At 36.9% G+C, this 16,600-nt stretch overlaps 2 long non-coding RNA genes across 2 annotated transcripts in view; both read left to right on the top strand.

Moving 5' to 3' along the window:
- The window catches only part of LOC142050252 (uncharacterized), a 40,996-nt gene extending 39,972 nt beyond the window's left edge, over positions 1-1,024 (top strand). Inside the window, exon 8 of the long non-coding RNA XR_012657967.1 lies at positions 960-1,024. This is a non-coding gene — a long non-coding RNA (uncharacterized LOC142050252). The remainder of the gene's footprint in view (positions 1-959) is intronic.
- A 6,252-nt stretch (positions 1,025-7,276) lies between these two features.
- Positions 7,277-16,600, top strand: part of LOC142050253 (uncharacterized) — a 41,172-nt gene continuing 31,848 nt past the window's right edge. The window contains exon 1 of the long non-coding RNA XR_012657972.1: positions 7,277-7,427. This is a non-coding gene — a long non-coding RNA (uncharacterized LOC142050253). The remainder of the gene's footprint in view (positions 7,428-16,600) is intronic.

Genomic DNA, 16,600 nt, shown 5'->3' with positions numbered 1-16,600 from the left:
TGGGTTTTCATATAGTATTCAAAATGTGGCCAGCAGAAAGAATGAAATAAAATCCTTCAAAGGATGATTCAAAGCCGGGATATCCCTTTCTATTTAGTAGAAAGGGAACTTCCCAGTATAAGTTTGCCTAAAAGTGGGTTCTGGGATAAGTTTAAGGCTTGCCATCAGTATGAGGTGGTTTTGACAGTTGTAAATCTGTTCTTTCAGCCTGTACTAAAATGTCACATTCTCATAGTGTTACAAAGTTTTGTTGCTTTTATGAACAGATAAGTGGTCATTTACTTAGCTTGGAGGGGAATTAGTCACAAAACTGTATTAGAAAAAACTAATGTGAATTTTAGCATTGGGATTAAGAATTATTATTTAATTTCTTCCTTTGAATTTGTTTCTCCTTCTATAAAGCATTTCTCACAACTTATATCATGCTTCATACCAGAGGATTTTAATCAAATTTGCTTCATATCTTGAGCTAAAGATTTTTAAACATTCTTGCAACAATTTAAAAAAAATACTGCTTGCTCAAATCTGCTTTTATTTTTGTGCCTAAGGCTCAGAAAATAAATGCAGTAAATACATTTAAAATGCATTGATTTATAAAATTGAAAACCTTCAAGTTCATCATGCAGCTATAGATTTTACATTTTTATATAAGTATTTTCAATGTATATTCCCTTTTCAGTTTTGGGGATTAAAAAGAACAAATATTATGGACCATTTTGGGGAGACTCATGTAAACAAAAGCTATACTGAAATCATGTATGTCAGCTTAAGTCATCCAGTATAAAATGAAAGAAACTACTGAATAAACCAGGATTATTTTCTTGTTTTATTCTGCAGTCTCATATTGGAAAATTTTGAAATACAATTCTGTATAAAGCAATATCATACAAAGATTTACACAAAATCGAACAACTTATGCTAAAAAACACAATGTGAGAATTAAAATTTCTTGGTCACAGAGACTCTGTGAAGACGGGGAAACTCATTTGGCTCAAAATATGGAGCAGCTCAAATTATGGAGCAGCTCAAATGATGGAGCAGAGACAGAGAAGATACCAAGAAGGAGGAGCAAAGGTAGGTGTAGTTGGACAACAAGTTAATATAGTGAATTAGAATAATTTATGAAACTTTTTGTGAAACATTATTTTTAAGTGGATTAGAAGGTCATTCTAAGTAGAAAGCTAGGGAATGGTCTGGAAGATGAAGCTGATACAGTGATATTTACTGCATAGACAGAACTATCTGGCTATGATACTTCAGTCTCCCTGCAGCTGAGATAATAAGGATTTCTAAAGACTCTAAGGAGGGAATAGCAATAGTCCAGATAAGTGATTTATGTGTGACTGAGGATTTCAGCAAATGATAAGTCAGTGAAAAACCAAATGCAGGCAATGTTCCATAGGTGGAAAATTTACAGGAAATATTAAAGATACAAAAGTTTCTTGAAAGACCAAGACTGTTCACAAGGCTTTCTTTTATTTAAATATGTAAACTAAGAAGAATGAAGACAGTTATGTATTTTAGGACTATGTTGTTTAAGCATGACATCTTGAAAGAAAACAGTTTCTTGTATGGCAGAGCTACTTTTCTTTCATTTTACACTCCTACCTCATATGAAATGCTTATTAAATTTTCCTTAAATAACACCAGCGTGTCTGATTGTCCATGAACAAAGACTAGAAAGTGAGAAAGTAATTGCTTCCTCACAACTACTATTGTCTTAATGAGTTTTTGTTTAAAGGACAGAATAGCAGCATCCACTCTCAAATTGTGATAGGCAAGTAGTTATGGTTTGCAGAAACTCTGAAACTTCAGTCCTCATTTTCTGTTGAGTTTTTAATAAAATAATTATTAAAAAAAAAATTTCTTTAATCATGCACTCGCAGGAAGTAGTAACTACAGATTTCAAAAGCAACCAGATGATTTGAGAAAATACATCCTATTTCTAGTAGTGACTTATTTATCTAAGAGAGTGGGATATAGGTTCCTAAGTAGTAATTTCTTGAAAATGGGCCTTTCATTTTTATACTTTTCAATATTTTAGACAGTAGATCCAACTGCGTAGTATGCTGAGTACTATCCCTTTCAAAAACAAACTCAGTCCCTCTTGGGTTAAGTACTTAACTCTTTTTCATGTGTGGAGCTTCAGCAACTGCAAAATAAAAATCAAGCACCACATTAACTTGCAGTTTCCTCTAATGTGATGTAAGAATGTAAAACTGGAAAGACCCTCTTAGGATATTAAGTCTAGCCTCTTTTCACTGAAAATAATCTTCTTATGTCCTCGCTTCCATAAACATGTAAACTTCCAGTTAAAATTAACTTGTTCCCTCTAGGAAACTTCCTCCAAAATCTTATTCCTTGAATTCTTAGGAATTTAATTTACAATCTGTGTTTACTCATAACAAGTTTACACTCATTTGGTTTCCCTGCATGTATCCCTTCCTGTCGTTCTTCCTGATATATTGATAGAGGCCAGTAGCTGTTTTCTTTTTAAGTCATATTGGATGTATGAAAAATCTTTTAGACACGTATTTAGAATGATGTTAAACTTTTGAAAGATGTTTAAAGGCCAGTTATTGCAGGTACTGAAGCTCTGGAAACTACTTTCATTTCAGTTTTGTGAACCTTACCTAACTAGAATCAGTATCAGTTTGCAAGTACAGGCAAAAAAAATGAGATTTCTCTGCTGAAACACTGAGGAGATCATTCTGATTAATCCTTTTAATCTAAAAAATTCAAAAGGGCAAGTATTTCAAAGGTTTTGCAAGAGTGGTAATTTCCAAAGAGTGTTTTATTTTATTAGTTATAGCTGTATTCTGTGATTTGGAGCAAATTTGTCTTCACTGAGTTACTTGTTCATTAACCTGTTGTTTACAAAAAAGTGAGTTTTCTGGATGCTGCTCTATTTTCCGTACACACATCCAGAATCCCTCCCACAGCTCCTGTACTGTTTTCATTGAATTACAAAACTTAACTTGTACTCTGAGACGACTATGAATGCGTTAAAATCTTACTTTTCTCTTTTTACAAAATCAGAGTTTTAGCCTATACCAGCTTAAAAATATAAAGGTCGTTTTGTTTCAGTATGGTGATTGGCTGAATGAATGGCTTCCACCAACTCTCTAGGGAAAAATCCCAGGTCTAAAGAAAATCTCAGACTGGATTGCCCTTCCTATTTTCTAAATCCTGGGAGCACACAGCTAGAGAATACTTTATTTATCTTTTTCTATTTCATTTTTTCATCTGTAAGCTTTTTTTTTTCCAAAAAATGTACCCACCCATTCTGTCAGTATTATATGATATGGCCATGCCATGTCAGTTCTAAAACCCTCTCTATCTGAACTAAAATGCTTCAAGAATCATCACAATCACTTGTGCACCTCACAGTCTCACACTGGGAAAAAAGAAACAGACCAAACTGTTGAGAGCAAATTTGTCTCTTCATCACAGAACTTTAAATAACTATTTGCAAAATAAGTTTTATCACTTAACGATTTCATTGATTGTCATCAATATTGTCAGAGAATAGATGCTGAAAAAAAAATGTTGCAAGAATACTGCTTGTTCAGGTTGTGAATTTCAATGCAAATATGTTTCTGTGTCCTGTGTCTGTGGAAATCAATTAGGACACTTTTAAAGGAATTAAAAACAATCAGCCATTCCCTTCTCCATCTGCAAATGTTTAAAATTGGTACAGCTTTTTCTAATATTTGCTTGACTGAAACACTTTTATAAAGAGAACTAACAATTAAGAGACATGTGGAGCATCAGACAAGCTATACTGAAATTATATTGTAAGCACTTTACAGTAACAGCTGAAGAAGCAGGAGATCTCAGCAGAAAGTGGATATTCTGACTAAAGGTGTGCAAAGTTGGTGAGCCAGGTAACTGGGCAGGCCTGACATATTGGCAGTTTCACACATAATTGTACTGAGCAGTTTATTTTTATGATAACACATAAGTATTTTAGAGCTTTTTTTCAGGTAAAAATAAGCCTTGGACCTAGGCTCTAAGTCTCTCTCGTTCTGAAGTTACAGACAGCAGAGAAGCCTTGTGTTGGATATGCATGATAGTGATAAAAGTGTTAGACATAAGTACAGTGCTCCAGGGGAAGCTTGTTCATGGCTTGGCAGTCAACAAAACTGTCTGTGACAGGAAAACAAAAATGGATTACAAAAGCAGACTGAGGTTTGCTATTTAGCAATCGTGTCCAATTAAAAGAGGGTGACATAGAAAAGCAAGAAAATCTAAGAACTCGCATTGCCTTGGAATAGGGGGGAGTCGGAGGAGGACTTAAAAGACTGAATTGTGTGAGACTGGTAGGGCATTTTTAGCAGGAAAGACTGAGATATTAAAAAGATTAAAGGTTAGAGATGGGTAAAATATATGCCAGAAACAGATGAGCACAAGCTTTAAAAAAGATTTTTTTAAAAACGGTAATAATTTTACTGATATTTTATACATATAATCTATGCATAAGTTTTCAGAAAAACAAATTATTATATATATACACTACATGCAGATGGTCTGAACAGGACCATCTTGTGAAGATTTGAAATACATTTTCTAAATGAGCAAATCTAACATGCATGGCCAGAGCTCTGCAATAAGGTCTCCATTTCTAGCTACACGTAACTGCTTGCTCTTACATTATACATAGCACTGCCCACTGCTGAACAAAGCAGAATGCTTGCAGTGTTGTGCTTGCCTGGTACTACAGACAGCAGAATCCTTTGTGCTTCAAAAAATTCCTGTTACAACCAAAATGCTGTCTCTCCCAAGAGCTGGAAGGGTAATTAGGAGTATAATTCTGTTCTGAATCTGATTAAATCACATGTCCCCACCAGGCTGAGGAGAGCTGTTGTTAGTCCCTTTTGCTCAGTTTGGTTTGGACTCATGCTAACTCTAATGGTAAAATGGCGCTCTGCTGGGCTGACACAGTCAGCATCACTTCAGAGATGGCAGTTTATCATCTGTTTAAGATAAATGCTACATAAAGCATTGCTTGAGTTTGATTACTCTGCATTTGATATAGGATGGGTGTACCTTACATAAAAAAAATGCCCAACACTGGGAAATTTTAGGCAGATTTCCTAGTTCTGTGAAAGTGAGGTAGCCACATGAGTCACTAGGAGGTTACTGTAGTTTTACTCAAACATAGACCAGAATGCAAAGGATTTCAGGGCTCTCTGGTAGGCTGCATTTCCCCCTGGAAGATTTAGGGATTGCAATTCCCAGGATGTGCCCTGTCTTTGCTGTGCATCTGGACAGAGCTGAAGGTATGGGGCACAGAGGGCCCAAGTCTGCCTCAAGCTGCCTTGCCACCTGGCTCATACTGCCTCAGCTGCGATCCTGTAGTGGTCTGAGGTTAGAATTTCATTTCTTTCAGAAAGGAACTTCAGCAGGGAGTTTTTAATTTAAAAAAAAAAAAAAAAAAAAAAGAAAAAAGTGCTTCCCTTTTCTGAACCAAACACAACGTAATGCAGGGTTTAAGTCTCTCAAACTCGTCTTTTAAGGCAGAGGCAGTGAAGGCAATGGAGTAGATTGTGCTGCATGGCTTTGTTATTTTACAAGTTGTGTTTTGTAGATTCTATATAGGAAACAATACATTTCCTTACAGTTTCTGGTATTTTATATAGAATATAAATTAATTTGATTGCACTGGGTATGTGTTTGTCAGAGTCAACATGAGTTCTGAGTAGTAAATGTACTCTTTCAATAGATTTCCAGCAATAAATGTATGTGGTTGTACAATCAGTTGTGTCATCTCACCCAAAGACAGCTCCTTAGGAGCAACTTTTCTAAATTTTTCATGGTACTTTTCCTACTGTGTTGCATAGTGACCAGGAATACAAACCACACTTTGAAAAACGGTGAGCAGCAGCAGCTACATTTGTTTCTTTGCTACATACTATAGATACTTCTCTGTAACTAACACCACATGTCCTGGATTGAACCCCAACACAATTGCAGCATTCTTAGCTCTAATGGAGAGAATGTGTTAATTCCTCTTTTGTTTCTCAGTTTATAGTGCTCTTTTCTCCTTTAGTTTTTGATCAGTTCCCAGGCACTTTGAAGATTTCTGTTTCTATTCTTTTACTACTCCATATATAGTCTTTGATTCAAAGCAAAGAAACGTGTCCAACTTCCACACCACGGAACCACCAAAATAGATTCTCATGGGTATTTGCAGTCATACCCAGACTTCTACAATGCTGAAGCCAGCCACAGTTTAGCTGGCCATTTAAGATAATTTTCTTCATTTATATTCTTCATAAATTTTCAAAAGTTTGCTGAAAATTGTTTTCAATATTGAGGATAAGATAAGGAAAATGCATTACTTAAGCACATTTCTTCCCCTCTGTGCAAGTGAAGTTGCTTCTTATAGCATACTCCCTCCTACCTCTGACAAGATCTGGTGTTCTCTAGTATCAGATATTTGCACTGCTTGATAACTGGGTATAAACTGGATCTGGAATAGGTGTATTTTGAATTAATTAGCTGGAGTGTCTAACTAGGTGTTTATGTAGTATTTGCTACAAAATTGCCACCTATGGCCCAGACTGCTTGTGTTGTTCTCTTCTTGCATCGTGGTGGTAGGGTCTTATCCTATATGTGTCTGTGATGCTGAGTCTATCACCATCAGTATGGTTACCCTCATTGACTTGACTGGGCTTAGTTCCTGGTGGCTTTCTAGGAACTGACTTTGTTTTTAAGGTCAGACATTGTTGTCAGTAAAAGCTTAAATAAAATAAAAAATCTCTACACTAGGATGGGTGGCAGAGGATGGTGCCACACATCTCGGAGTGTCAGGAAAATGTCAGGTTGAGGAAACTTGTTTTCATGAACGTAAGAATTTATACTCAACCGTGGTAAGGAAGCTAGGCAACAGGAGATTTCTGCTAGGCCAAGAAAAGCCACGGTTATTTGAAAAGGGCCAGCCTCAGACATGTATTGTGCTGTTTCTCCTTATTTTGGTGTAAGCCAGTATCTCACTATGATTCAGGGGGCAATAAATGCCATTCAGAAGAAATTTTTGTCATGCTAACTGCAAATAGTGGACCCACAGAAGGTCACAACAGGCTTTATTGACGTGGGTTTCCTTATTCATGTCAGAACAATCAGTTGGATGTATATGATGCCTACTTCTATCTTCATCTCTGGCCACTCCTGTTTCCACAAATGCCAGAACAAGTACTTCTCCATTGCATTTTAGACTGAGTCGCTGTATCACAGTGAATGCTTTATGACCATCTCTGTACATTGCAGTATCACTAGGTACAACACCTCAGGAGAGAGATTTTCCTAGCCAAAACAACACCAAAAAGCCAGAATGTCCCTGATGCCGAGTCCCTTACCACTACTATAGTTATACTTGCGAATGGATGAGTCTTTCAAGTTTATCTGTTGCACTTTAAACACAGGTAATTTCAGTTACTTTATTCTCAATGCTATTTCACAAAGAATTGCAGAGGAGCAACCAAGGACTTGGTATGCTTGGGCACAGAAAGAGAAACACATTTTGGAGATTAGGGGAGGGGAAGGGGACATCTGCATTCAGCTTTCCTCCCTGAAGAAAGTAGTCACGGATTTGCGTGCCAATGCTTCTGAAAAATTGTGAAAAATAATTTCTGACAAAAAGGTTGACCCTCCATCTAAATAGTGATGATTGTGCCTAAGAAATATAATGATCTAGATTGCAGAGTAAAACAGCGTGTAATTTAAATAATATATCTTAAAGACAGAAGTTTAGTCTGAATATCAGATTCAATCGAGTCTGCAGTGTAGGGGGAAATAGTCACTTAATTCTTATTGATTATGAAAAATTTTGGGGAAGTATTGTTACTGAATAATGAACATATTAAGAAAAGTAACTGTATAAATTCTTCATTGGAAGTAATCTGCCCAGCTCTTTTTTAAATTCTATTTTAAAAAGATGACTGGGGGAAGCGATCTTTAAGTTGATTGTAGTAATAGTAACATCAACTACTAGTTTCTCCCTTTTCATAATCTTTTCTGTTTATGATTAAGGTAGATTAAGTTCAGTGTATAGCATCTGTTTTCTTTTCTTTAAAGTTGAAATTACATAACTGAGTCTTCATGGACCTGATGTTTGTAAAGCCTTTTACAATTTTAAAATTGACGTAACATACATGTTATTTTGTTTTAGATACAGCATTTTAGCAAAGATTATACAAAGGCTATGTTGAGTGGGGACAAAGATTGTAGGAAAGTGATAAAGCTATTAGAGATAATTCTAAATGTCAAACAGTAGGATTTAACTAGGTGACAAATAAGACATTAAACAGGCCAACAGTCTTTGCAGGGATCTTGACATTACTTTGTAATGGAAGGAGGATTGCAGACATGAATTGAGTTCAAAGGCTTCTAATGGAAGCAGGGTGGGGGAGACTCCTTAGTCAATAAAAGTCTGTGTGGTATCTGATTTAACCCTTGAAAGGCAAAAGATCTTGAAGAACTAAATAAAATAAAATTAAATAAATTAAAACAGACGAACAAACAACAACTAAAACATAAAAAAACCCACATACACATACAAACTGGCCATTTGGTTCCTTTTTTAGGATAGTTTATCCAGCCCCATTTTATTACAATATGTATATCAGCATCTTTCCACAATGCAATGCTCTTAATAACCTAAGTACAAACCTGCAAAGCCCCAAACCCACAACTTGAAATGATAATCTTTAAAAGAGGAGCCTGCATGCCATTTGGATCAGAACAAACAAGAAAAAACAAATTTATACCAACTACTTACTGCAATTGAGTGTGAAGTTCAATTTAATTTAGGGTACAGTTTCTGTATTGAATTTGTAACCCCTAGTACTTTAATTACTATGAAACCAGCTCCACTGGGCTCAAAATTAGGTAGTTATTAAAAAGCCAGAATTACTTTCACTGTATTTTTCATCCAGAAAAAACACAGCTATAAAATCTCATGTCTCAGGAACTTTTACTGTTGGGCTTTTAGTACTGACACTTCAAGGATGAAAAAGAGTTACCATTTTTCATTCCCTATTTTTCAATTGACAAGGATATAAGTACAGCTCCCAGTAGCTCAAGGGCAAATGTTGCTTAGTATGAACTACAAATCAGCTAATTCTGCTACTGAATTTTGTATGTGAAGACATGGCATACAGAGGAGATATGTGCATTACAACTAGTAAAATTATCGTGTTATTGAAAGGAAAGAAAATTACATTAAAAAGTAAAAAGGAAAAAAAAAAACAGAAAGCATTTTAACTTCTTTGGGAGAACAACAATTTCCAAGTTCTTTTAATCTGGAGTCAGAACTTTGAAAAATGGAAAAAAGCAGGAACTAAACGATGTTTGATTTGTTTTCTTTTGCAAGCATCCCAAGTGACCTTAATTAGCAGCTGGAATATGGGTGAGGAAGGAAAGGCATCCAAGTAAACCAATAGTCTACTGGGCTTTGCAGATTATTGTGCAGAATCACATTGTAGTTGAGGCTGGATGGGACCTGTGGAGATCAACTAGTCCAACCTCCCTGCTCAAAGCAGGGGTAGCTGGAGCAGATTGCTTAGGGCTGTGTCCAGACAGGCTTTGGTTATCTCCAAGGGTAGAGATATTACTAATTACTTTAATAAATATATTACTTTAATAAGTGCACATCTATATAACAGATCTCCCCCTGAGGCATAAAAACAGTAAGTACTTTTCATTTATTTCACCTGACTCAAGAGCCTGTTAGGCTGACATTATACATCCTTTTTCACCTACGTTCTTCTATGCATAGCAAGCCACATCACAGGGACTCCTGTTACTGAATACCTGGTTTCCACCTGAGCAGACAGCTGCCTGTCTTTGGCATCTACAATGGCTTTGTTAATCTTCACTTAAGAAAACTCAGGTCTTTATGAATATAGTATAAACTTTTCTAGTTTTGACTGAGGAGTCACTTGCAAACTCCAGACAGAGTTCTGAATGCAACACCTAGGGATGTCAAGAATCTTGCATACTTTTGAGGGTCAGAAAGTGTTTCCTATTAATGGCAATAAGCTTCAAAAAATAAACAGTTATTCCAAAGAAATCCTACTACATTGCAAGCATACTAAGAGCTTATGGAGGGTTGCCTTGCTGTGGAGTTTAGTAGGCAAAGTATTATAACTAAATTATCTGTAGGCATTAGCTAAAGTCCCACTTGGCAGCTTCAAGGATGAAATCATTGAATGAGACAGTAAAGTGTTGGAGCTCCCAGTGTTCCTAGTGAGACCTTTGCTAAAAAGTTACAGAGCAACCTCCCCTTGCAGTTGCACTCAGATAATCCATGCCAGAGATAACTTATCCATGGGGCACTGACTAATACTTCAGAGAAAATTTTCTCCTTTTGGAAAAGTAAAGACTATAGCAGGTGTGAAATATTTTGTCATAGTATCCACAGTGAGTATAGCACAGGAAACAAAGAAGACCTTTAACTGTTCCCTTCATCCTGATGACCTCCTCCTTGCTTGGAGTCAGAAGATTTGAGACATGTGTACTTCTCTCATCTCCTGGGCTGCAAGGGCAAAATGGAAATGTCATATCCTTCCAAACGAAGTATATATCACCCACGCAAGGAATTGCTCTTCTGACTCATATGCAGAAGAAAACAAGATTATGATCTTTACGCCCATCTGTTTCTCCTGCATGTTTTGTGAAGGCTGGTGCACTCTTCTCAATAATCTTCCACACAAAGAAGTGGAAGGATGATGATTTCTCCCATCACCTCCCCTGAGCAGTTTCAGATTACAATCTGAACTCATATTATTACATTTAGGCCAGAATAGGAAAAGAAAAACAAAAATCCAGAAAGACAAGATTTCTCCCACAAAAATAAGACGTGGCAGTAGGAGTTCAACATGTTAATATTTTGCAGAAAAAGGCAATTTCAGAAAATTTTTAGAAAAAAAATTAAGATTCTTTCATAGTTTTAGAACTGAGTCCCTTGTAATAGTAAAGATAATATTTTTTTTTACACATAAAAAAGAAACTATTCAGTGGTCATTAGTTGGTATTTTCTTTCTATATTTTCCTTTTTACTAAAGATTGTTTATTTCATAATAACTTCTGGAAAAGTACAAGGAAAAAGGAAAGATTAGAAAAATCTACAACTTCAACTTAATAAAGTATGGTAAATTTTAGACTATACTACTATCATACTTGTTCATTCTAGAGGTAATGTAATTATCTTTTAAGGAACAGAAACAGTTTTTTTAAATGTGCGTTCAATTTTGGAAAAATAACAAAGTACATAGTTGCACCACAAAACTGCACCTCAACGGCTAATTGCACCCCGTTGTACGTGGCTAGGCTGGAAGAGTGGGCCAGCAAGAACCTTATGAAGTTCAACATGGACAAGTGCAAGATCATGCACCTGGGAAAACATAATCCGGGAGTGCAGCACAGACTGGGATCCACCTGGCTGGAGAGCAGCTCTGCGGAAAGGGACCTGGGAGTCCTGGTGGACAGAAAGCTCACCATGAGCGAACAGTGCGCTGCTGCGGCCAAGAAGGCCAACAGGATGCTGGGTTGCATCAAAAAGGGCATCACCAGCAGAGATAAAGAAGTCATCATCCCACTCTGCTCAGCGCTTGTCAGGCCACACCTGGAGTACTGTGTGCAGTTCTGGTCCCTGCTATACAAAAAGGATGTGGACAGGCTGGAAGGGGTCCAGAGAAGGGACACCAGAATGATCAAAGGACTGGGAAGCTGCCATATGAGGATAGGCTGGGAGAACTGTGTTTGTTCAGCCTTGAGAAAAGGAGGCTCAGAGGGGATCTCATCACCGTGTACCAGTACTTAAGGGGTAGTTACAAAGAAGATGGAGGTTCCCTTTTTACAAGAAGTCCCATGGAGAGGACAAGGGGGAATGGACACAAGTTGCTCTTGGGGAGATTCCAGTTGGACACCAGAGGGAAATTTTCACAGTGAGGACAGTCAACCATTGGAATAATCTCCCCAGGGAAGTGGTTGACTCGGCCACGTTGAACACTTTCAAGAGTCATCTGGACAGGGTGCTGGGCCATCTTGTTTAGACTCTGCTCTTCCTAGAAAAGTTGGACTAGATGATCCCTGAGGTCCCTTCCAACCTGTGATTCTCTGATTCTGTGATTCTAGAAACACAGAGAGAAAACCCCATTTAGTTAGAACAGAACATTTCAAATATTGACAGGATAGACCGTACTATAAGAAGGAAGTTTCAGAGGACTCAGAATGCATAATGATGCCCTACTACTATTAATCTTTTTCAACATTTATTAAATTCCCCGCATCTTCACCAAACTGTCAGGCAGCCCCTACTTATTTCAGGCTAGGTGTCTGGTAGTGAAATGCATGCTTACAAGAACCCAAAGCACTGAAATCTGAATAAAAGGAGTTTTAAAAAAAGATCATTTTCATGGTGGAAAATCTGAAATTATATGGATGTTTTACAGATGTTTAATACAGGGGTAACTGGCTTACAAAGACATGTCCAATTTATCCATTTCTGAAACTGGGCAGAAAAATCTCCTCCACCTCCAGCTCTATAATTTTGCTAAGGAATAGGAGTTTGGCAAACCTGAACTTTTAGTCATCTGAGTCACATGCCAACCTGAAACCAGTGAAACCTGGGTTCAAACTGTCTGTCTGGCAAATCTAGGCCTATTCATGTATTGACATTGCTGAGGAAGATTTTGCTCTGATCATGAAGGTTTGATTAAAACCTGTGGACTAAAACCATTTGCATTTGTAGCCCAGATTTTCACAGAACATTTAGGAAATCCACCCTAAATATAAAGCCAGGAACACACAGGAAGCTAAAAGTCTGCTGGTCTTGACTAAAGAATCAGGCCCTCAGAAGTCCATAGGGTTTACACCTGTGGCTAAGCAAATCCCAAAGCAAACATGTTTGTGGTGCAAAGTAGAAAGGATTGGGAGAAAAGATAATGGAAAGAATGCACAAAAATATAAAAGCTAAATACTGAGATACATTCAAATACACTGATTTTTTTCCTATCAAGCTCACAAAATCTAAATATGGGTCAAATATTAATTTGAAAATCAAATTTGTCTTGAACAGCTATAGAAATGACCCAAATTGCTTTTGCATGGGAAAACACCTATTACTTACAGTAATTAACATTTGTGCTATTGGCCTGGTGTTTGTGTACCAGTTTTAATAAAAAATCAATTTTCCATGGATAGAAGCCTTGAAAACAATGATTTACCATGGAAATATTGACACAACGCAAAACACAATAGAGGCAGTTCTGCTTTTAGACATAAATGATTCATACTGCGATGAGTCACTGTTCTACATAGGGGACTTGATTTCCTGGCTGAATTACTGCTCGGTTTAATCCTAAAACTTTATACTTGAACGTTTGCTGTAATGCTAACTTTCTTAATTACAATTATTAATAAAGACTACCAAATTATCTACAGAGCTACATAACTTGTTCTTCTCTGTCACAGATGTGGATAACAGTGCATGCTTCATCAAAAGCCTCTCATTCTTGTACTTTTGTAGATTAGGTCAGTATGCCATATGGTTAACCTCAAGTTCCCTCAAGAAAAGCACTTCTTTATAGTCAATATATCTAAAAAGCTGTAATTACTTGGCCTTAATTCTTTGGGATTATTTCAGTTGTACTCTCTTGTGCTTATTTGTTATTTCTTATGGTTTACTGAGATCTGGTTGTTTGCCTAACACTGTGCAGACATAAACTAGATCAAATAATACACTTCTTTATTTCTAATGTTTCTTTCTTGTGCAATAGAGTATTGTCATTTTGAGGTTTCACATAGACACCTGCAACTCAAACTGAACTGGGAATTTATATACAGTTTTCCAGGGTGACTGCATGCAGGCAGATATACAAAAGATGTTTACTTCAAGTAGACAAATAGCTTGTATTTTCACAAGCTGAAAAACATACAACCAAAATACAAAGCATTTAAATTCCATAATCCCATGTTGTACTCCCATTAAAAAAAAAAAAAGAGACAGCTTGTAACAAAACCCCACTTCCAAGTTAGAGGCACTTGAAAATTTAGATTTGCATTTTGAGGCTACAGCCCATTTCTAGCCAGAGTTATTCAAATCCTTCCTGATTTTAAGGCAAAAGTCAACAGAATTAAATGAAGAAGGGATCTGGCCAAATAATTTGTGATGTAAAATGATTTCTAGTATTTTATAAAACCATTTTGGACCAACTCAGTGCTAACCAGTTAGTACTTTACATGGTCAGAATGGAAACCTATTTGCTTGCTGATGTACTACTATCATTGCTTCAGGGCTTTCTAGATGCAACAGCAAGAAGTTAGTATTTCTTTAAGCAAATAACCGGGCATCTTGCTGGATAAGGAAAACCACAGTGCAAACCATGACGGAAATACAGCCATGTCTCTCTAAGTAATATGAAGCATGGCAGTCATAGCCATTCAGTTGTTCCTGCTCAGCATTACAACAGTAGGAAAAAGCTGATGAGGAGAAATGTTGCCACGTGGTGGATTATCTGTTCCTTGAAATCCTGAAATAAATGAATTATACTTTTCTTAGCATTTAGACCTTTCCTTAAGAAAAAAAAAGTGTCAGACACTGCCAAATGCGTCAGGCAGATGTGGCTGGAGAACCTACCTGAGGTGCCAGCTGGATTTGCACTAGCATTCTTGGAGAGACTGTAGACACGAATGGCTGCTTTGAATTTAATATATGTTATTTCCTGCCTGCAGGCGTTACTTATGGGACATTTGCTGTCCACTCTGCTGTGCCCTCCGAATTATTTTTTTTTTCCTTCCCTTCAATTTTTTCTTCATTTTTAATATGGGTTTTTCATGAAATGAAACAAAAATATTAAATTGTTGCCTTAAACATTTGGCTCCAATCACTTAGTTCTTAAAGACAGCAGTTCATGGTAAAGAGTAAAGGCAAATGGTTAACACATTTTAAGATAGATTTTTGGCAATGAAAGAAATTTGTGAAATAGTTTCTGACTTTTTTTTTCTGAATCAAAGCTGCTTACTAGAACTACTAGAATGTTTCTGTGACACTGTTGCCCTTGCAAAGCTTATTTGCAGCTTACATTGTAATTACGTAATATGAGACGTGCTGGTGACAAACAACATAGTTTATCAAAAAATCTTATTCATACAAACCAAATCAGTAAGTTTTATAGTAAAATTGGTGGGTTTGACCTTAATCTTAGTGGTCAAATACTCTGCTCCACCATCTAGGAGTGAATTAACAAAAAAGTGTTCTGTTGCCAAAACACACTGGAAATAACAAGAGCACAGAATCTGAGATTCTTTATAGGGACTACGTACATCAGATTATGAGGGTTCCAGGATTAGTGCATTCATATGCAACTACACACCTATATGTACATGGACACACATGCTGACATGTATTTTGGATGTGCATGTCTGTTCCTGTAGCTTTTAGATATTTTCTTCCTAACAGATGTGTTGTGCACATAGTTTTGATAACTGTTATTTGGATGCTAGCAAGTAAGTGTTGAACCTTGTGTTTTGTTTCATCAGTTAAGTAGTTCTGTGAGAAGATACAAATAAAGCTATCAAGATTTTGTTCTTTTTTTCTTTTTTTGTAAATATTTATTTTATAAAATGGTTGAATCCCAGTGCCCTGCAGTACTACACAGCCATATCCTTACTCCTGCAATGAGCCTGCCCACAACCCATCAGGTCGCTATCAATCTTTTCTTGGCCTGACAGCCCAGCAAGAAACAGCACGCACTGTGGCTTGGTGAAAATCACAGCCGTGCTGACTGACCGGCAGCTCTCCATGAGCTGACTGCCTGGCTAGTTGCTGTTTCTTGGCTGCTGGGTGAGCCTAAACAGAACAACTCAACTTTGATGGATCAAACAAACAGCTCTGGAGTCTGAATGAGGCCCCTGGGCAATATTTTGTGCAGGCCAGTTGAAAGAGCTTAATATCTTTGAAAACTCGACATCTTTGTCAACTTTTCGTGTAACTGTCCAAGGGACTCCAGGGTACTAGTGAGAGAGACACAGCCACACAGACCTCATGACTGCCTAAGCCTTGTTTCCCCAGGGAAGCCAGGCTAAAAATGTGCCTAGAGATATTTTTTATGTCCCAAACTGTTAAGCAGTCCTCAAGATGAGGAAAAGAAATACCTACACTACATATTATTTGCAAGAAGATTTCAATGCGCAAAATGAGAAGAAAAGTAAAAATCAGTTCCATGCTATCTAAACCAATTATTTTGGATTGAAACTGAGTGCCCGTGCTTTCCACAACTTACACTTGAACAAAATAATCAGCAATAACTACAAAAACTATAAATGGCTGTTAATTATCAATGGTTATAAACTAGTTCACGGCAATAGCATGTCTCTTGTTGAAGAGGTTATTCTTACTAGACCCGCTCAGAATGTCATCCCATATAAATTCTCTGTCACATGTTGTGTTTTCATTCTCTTCCAGGAATATAGACAGGTGCCTCCCATTTGTACAAAAGTATCTGTACAGTACTCACTCTGTAGTTTGATATTTTGCGGGTTTTGCTCATGACTTCCAGATCACGTGCTATGTTTTAGTTGAAGAGAAGGCTAA

This window comes from Phalacrocorax aristotelis, chromosome Z, assembly GCF_949628215.1.
Source record: "Phalacrocorax aristotelis chromosome Z, bGulAri2.1, whole genome shotgun sequence".
NCBI lineage: Eukaryota > Metazoa > Chordata > Aves > Suliformes > Phalacrocoracidae > Phalacrocorax > Phalacrocorax aristotelis.
Note: the sequence above shows the minus strand (reverse complement) of the source record. Positions and strands in the feature narration are given on the sequence as shown.